Here is a 5,418-nt window from a genome sequence, read left to right on the forward strand (position 1 = left end):
GGATTTTCGCCAACAATAATACATGTAATATGCCACTTTCAAACGGCGCCACCGGTTAACAGTACTTTCAGTACTTTGATTAATAAATGTTTTTCTGAGGGTTCGTTTATGCACCCATGGTTGAAATATGTTAGAGATATTCTTAACTCATGTGGTCTTTCCTATATGTCTGGATTAATCAAAGTTTTTCTAATATCAACTGGCTAAAATCTATTGTTAAAGAGACGCTCATAAATCAGTTTTCACAAAATTGGTTCAGGAATGTAGAAAATGCACCCACATGTTTGAATTACAGCATCTTTAAGAAAAGCTTTGGACAGGAAACTTATCTTAAAATGACTTAATTAAGAGTCATTTTTACAAAATTCATAAATTACCAATGGAAACTGGAAGATGAAATAACATAGAAAGATGTCATAGAATTTGTTCGTTATGTAATAACAAGCACGTAGCATCAGGGGGGTGGGGGCAGGGGGGGGGGGGGGCTGTCCCCCCCCCCCCCCCCACACACACACTTTTTCCCGCAGCATTTAATTTTTCAAAATTTACATATAAAAAATTGAATAATCATAAGGTTGCCCCCCCCCCCCCTCCATTTATTTGGGAGTATATAAAGAATTGATATGAATATGAAAATAAAGAAATTAGGAGTGAAATTGAAGTTATATACTAAGCCCGCCCCCCCCCCCCCCCCCCCCCAAATGACGAATACCACATTATTATGGAAAGCCAGGCATTTTTTTTTACTCCGCAGCAAATTAATTAAAGAAAAATATTCAATAAATGTTAACACCAATAAATTTGGTAACCTTATGAATACCAGTGATATTGATTTATTAAAAAATTGTCCATATTTATTAAAAAAAAATATTATCTCGATTTAATTAACTCTGTACTCTTCCTAACTTGACTCTGAATTTGTACATTTGTAAATACCTCATGTCCCATTGATATGGTTTGAGCGAAATAAACATTCATTCATTCAAGAAAAAAACCCAGGTGAAGAAAAAAAAAATCTACATCGGGGCGGGGGGGGGGGGGGGCATTATTCTACGTCGTAATTTGACCCCCGGTCATTATTCTACAGGGATCATTATTCTTTTTTTACAATGGAAACTAATCGATCGGTCATTATGCGGAAAATGACTGCTCAATTATCGATCAATTTTCCTGTCGTTGCAATTGATTTAAACAACTGTTCATCTAAAACCAAACTAGCAACTCATTTCAGTTTATACCTTTAAGTCCTATTATCAATAAATATATCAATAAAAAATTAGATAACTAGATTATATTTCACCCCATTTTTTCAGGCCGTGATTCTGGATACCGCGGGAGCAGATACGTCGATATCGTTTGTATTGCCAGTTGTATGGTTACACTTACATGTACAGTATATTTTATTCTGTCAAAATGCTACATTCTTTACTGAATAAAGAATGTAGCATTAATTCAATTCAGAAAATTTATCAATCACGATGATTTGATGGCTTAAGTATTTCCCCTGTACGTATTCCGGTTATGCAATTACTTCAGTTCCAAATAAAAAAATGAAAATGAAAATTGGCACCGCTCCGCAATCAAGAGGTCTAATATACATGTACCTCAAAAGAAATGCATATTTTGCAAGAATAGACGATTAAAATCTACTGCACTAAATACTTAAATTTTTGCCCCCCCCCCCCCCCCCCCCCTCAGCCGGATTAGACTTTACAATATTTTGTAGTCTCGTTCAACCAGACGCTCGGCTGTCTCCGTAAATCTCCGACGTATCTGCTCGTCGGAGATTTACGGAGACAGCCGAGCGTCTGGTTGAACGAGACTTACAGCTCTGCTGGTTAGACTGCAGCAGCAGCTGAGCAGATGCAGATCATTTTTGTCGGCATGCGCAATCGCTTGATTAGTTCAACAAGACCAAGGAGTAGAGGAAGTTTAGATGAATTTGTATCTGATGAAGAAAACAAACATAATTTCAAACTCGGTTATGTGTCGAGTCGGACTTTTGGTACTGCTAGTGTGTGTCCTGATGACAAGCTATGGTATGTAATATGAATCTTGAGTTGATGACTCACATAATGTAAAACAATTGATTTGAAAACCGACATGATGCTCGAAGTAGGGGGTCGTAACTCGCTCTTCTCTATTTTTATATGTCTCTGACGTCATGCGTATTTTAAAAATAGGCATGATGGGTTGTTGCCTAACTTCATGACGTCAAGCATATTCTAAGGTTTGAAAGTTGCCCTTTCTGCAACAGTGCAGGCAATGGGAACAAGCAATTTCAAGATTTTTTATGAAAAGATTAACCGATGCATCTTTAATGTGTCAACATTTATATACATTCACAATTGCTGAAAATGTTATATGGGATGTAATAAGCAACAATGAGCAAGAGTTTTCAAGTAAAATGGCTTTTCACTATGGACGTGTGTAATCCTGATTTAAAGATAGATTGCAATATTTGAACGGTCGAAAAGGGGGGGGGGTGGGGTCGCACGTAAATATACATTAAATACGCTAGGCAATTAAGTGTGTATGTTAATTCGGTAGATTTCTTCCAATTCTATCGAAATCCCATAATATGTCTCATTCATAATTTTTGCTCGCCAATTAGTGAGCGAGTCCAAGATTAGCCAGAGCACATGGTGTGTACACATGTCATTATAGCACGTAGCGTCGGGGGGAGAGGGGGGGATGTAAGGTGGTTTTACCCACTTTTTTTCGCAGCAGACATTTTCTTAACTTGGCATATAAAAATAGAAATATCATAGATCTTCCACTTTTGTCGGAGCATAATATTATTCTTTATTTGCACAAGACATACATCTTATGGCCTAGGTTATTACATATAAATAATAGCAATATTGAAATAATGGTATGGTACATGAACATGTAAAGTACATTGACAATGTATATAAAATAAAATTTTACTAACAGGCAAAAAAACCAGAGAAATTTTTCTTAATTATCATGAATATTGAAAGCTAGATGGAGATACTTCCCCAAATTACACAGTTCTTTAAAATTTTGAACACTTAATAATTGTATAAATTTGTATACATTAATTTCCAGTGATATACATGTACATGCACTAGATTGAAGAAAAGGATTGAAATTGCTCCTAAAATCTGCACGTTCAGTTTATGAGTTTATGATCCGCAGCGAGAATTAAAATTCATTTCTTATAAGATAGCCTAATTGATACATGTACATGCATGCTTCCATTGAATAAATTTGTTTTGTCAGGCAAGGTTTTTGGAAAGCTATTACTTGTTGTCTTTAACCCTACTAATACGTACAATATGTTCCGAATGTTTAAGAAACCAGTTTACGAAATGATCCGAGCGCATGCATTTCACTCTACTTCTGGAGAAACAAGTGTCTTAACCAAGGAAAAATAAGTTGAAAGAGAGCGATAAGTGTGTTTTTTTTCAATACAAAGGCACCCTTATAACTGTGATAGATAAAATATATAATACTTTATGTTATTAATTAGCTGATCGGAATGCTGAACCTGATCTTAATTACTTGTACTACATTCCTCCCCATTTTAATAAAAGCACACCATATGACACAAGTCAGAATATCCCACTTGATGCCAAAATCTTAAAAATCCAATGTTGTATATTACACATTTATTTACAATTAAAAACCACTATACACAATTATAAAAATCAACATAATCTTCCTAGACATTTCTTAAAGTCCTCTAATAAAACGTCTTTTCCATTGTCAGACAAATGAATTTCATCTCCCCTAAACAGTGATTTATTTTTCTAATAAATTTTATTGTGTCCTACTATTTTCCTCCCTTTTTTTTCAATAAATGTTCCTTCTGCTTTATTAATATGCATTTTCTTCTTTTCTCCCTCCCAGCCATCAATTCCACCAAAAAATCTCATGGATAAAACTTCCGAAAAAAATCAAAATTGTATTTTTTTTAGGGAACAAACTAATATCAGTTTTTATTTTCTTAATTGATAAGACTGGTAGTGGGCAACAAAAAGAAATATCACTGAATCCCAAGTGAATGACAATGATATCAGGACTATTGTCCTCTGTTAGAGAATTAACAGTTTCGACAAGGGAAAATCATTTCATTCCTCTAATTTCATGCCAAGTAATATGAGCATTTTTTTAGACCCAGATCTGAGAAATTTAGCATTGTTGCTCTCTGGTGTGCCCAATAAATAAATGAAGAACCCACAATAAGTATTTTCTTGTTTTTCTGAAGATTGTTATTTTTCAAATGAACTGTATGAATTTTAGTCATGTCTAAAAGAATGCCCAGTATTTTCCAATGGACTATACTTTTGAAATTTTAAGCTGGGTAAGGCATTTTTGTCAAAGGGAAATGTTGTTTTGTCTCGTTCAAATAATATAAGATTTGTTCAAGATCCTCCTCTTGCTAGATAGCTCCTTGACAGGACATGAATCATTCATTAGTGTTGATGAAAGATAGTGATTTGATCATGTCAAACTTGGCAAAAAAAATAGATATACCTTCAACCCATCTTTGACCATAAATGTTAATATCATATCTGCAATCTGTGGAATCATCAAATGTTCTTTTTCCAAATGTAATCTTAGAAACCTTTCCTGGACAAACCCTAGTTCGAATTTCCAGCAAAATAATATAGGATACATAAACCAGGGAATATGTTCTTGAATTACATGTCTTCTTAAATGAGTAAATCTTAAACTACATACAGGACACTTTTATCCCTGTTTACCTAGTGTAGAACCTTTTATATGGTCTGAGAGACAATCTTCTTCATAATCTGGTTCAAAGTTACTCTCCCCTAAATCAGACATTTTGAAAAGAATTGTAATTTACAATTACAGTACTGTAACTTAACACTAGTTAAGTTAAATAAGGTTTAAGCATGCAAAAAGAAAGCATAATGCCTTTTATTTTTTTAAATATAATAGATGACATTCTGTTAAGTTTGTCCTGCACATACCCAGAAGCTTCTTTCTCTGGATTGTTCAAGTCACATGTACCTTAAATTAAATTAAGGAACATAAAATTTGGTGAGAATTCAGTCTGTCTTTTTTTGTTGCTCTAATAGCACCTGCAATCTGTTGCAAATGAAGATCCCATTCATGTTGTTTGTTCTTAAGATAGCATCGGATTGCTTGTAATACTTGATTGATTGTAATACTGAGTGATTATATCTTTCAACTTGACCATTATATTGCGGGGTGGTAGGGTGTTGTTCGCGTTTTAGCTATTTGTAACTGATGGCACAGTTTTTGCATAAGTACATTATCTTCATTCTTGGTGCTGGTACATGTATTATTAATACACTGTATGATGATTATGACAATTGTATTTACTCTTCATCACTGACCAGAGATCTAGCTGATCACCCAAAATAGACTGAAAATTTTCATTTCATTGTTTTTTATAATTAA

At 34.2% G+C, this 5,418-nt stretch overlaps 1 pseudogene; it reads right to left on the minus strand.

The window, feature by feature from the left end:
• Positions 1-3,613: 3,613 nt before the first annotated feature.
• LOC128170168 (uncharacterized) lies at positions 3,614-4,815 on the minus strand (annotated as a pseudogene).
• Positions 4,816-5,418: the final 603 nt, after the last annotated feature.

Source organism: Crassostrea angulata, unplaced genomic scaffold (assembly GCF_025612915.1).
Source record: "Crassostrea angulata isolate pt1a10 unplaced genomic scaffold, ASM2561291v2 HiC_scaffold_364, whole genome shotgun sequence".
NCBI classification, from domain to species: domain Eukaryota; kingdom Metazoa; phylum Mollusca; class Bivalvia; order Ostreida; family Ostreidae; genus Magallana; species Magallana angulata.